This window comes from Nothoprocta perdicaria, unplaced genomic scaffold, assembly GCF_003342845.1.
Source record: "Nothoprocta perdicaria isolate Ctin4 unplaced genomic scaffold, notPer1 scaffold_456, whole genome shotgun sequence".
NCBI classification, from domain to species: Eukaryota; Metazoa; Chordata; class Aves; order Tinamiformes; family Tinamidae; genus Nothoprocta; species Nothoprocta perdicaria.
The window spans coordinates 204968-205309 of record NW_020455706.1 but is presented as its reverse complement, the minus strand read 5'-3'; positions in this window follow the sequence as shown (position 1 = coordinate 205309).

Genomic DNA, 342 nt, shown 5'->3' with positions numbered 1-342 from the left:
TCTCGAAAAGCAGCCTCTAAGCAACGTGAGGTTTCCTTCTGCTCAAGGACGTAACAAGAGGCACACACTGCTGCGATCACACGAGACACCCCCCAAACCCCGCGCTCTTACCTCTCTTGCCTCTCCGTTGACGCCTTACCGAGCTAAGCGCAGGCACCTTTCCAGGGAAATGGATGTGCTTCACAAGCCCGCTCGCAACACGCCCGAACCGCTGCCASCGCGCAGCGCGCACGCCCCACACACCGACAGCCACCCGCAACCTATCAGCCCCGGGAGGACCGGAGGCACCACCGAGCCCTGCGACAACGGGCGCTAACCGCCCGTTAACGGGCACGGCGCGAG